This window comes from Trypanosoma equiperdum (assembly GCF_001457755.1).
Source record: "Trypanosoma equiperdum strain OVI genome assembly, contig: ctg_1678, whole genome shotgun sequence".
NCBI classification, from domain to species: Eukaryota; Euglenozoa; class Kinetoplastea; order Trypanosomatida; family Trypanosomatidae; genus Trypanosoma; species Trypanosoma equiperdum.
The window spans coordinates 10,915-11,184 of record NW_027123702.1 but is presented as its reverse complement, the minus strand read 5'-3'; positions in this window follow the sequence as shown (position 1 = coordinate 11,184).

Below are 270 nucleotides of genomic sequence, written 5' to 3'. Positions count from 1 at the left end.
TTTACTGAGCGTCTTTCGCATACGAATTTTGGTGCGGGTGAAAAAAATAGGACTTGCGACGTATTTCTCACATGAATTTATCTTTTGTAATTGGATGACCAAAGTGGAGGAAACAAAAATGTGGATGAAGCCAGTTAGATTTATGGTGGATGTGGCTTTGATGACGACGAGTGTTTCCTATTGCGGAGTGAATCGTAGTTAATTGATAGAAGTTTGAAATACTGTGTGGCCTTGTTGGTTTGGCAGAGCGAACAAATTCGTCGCCGGACG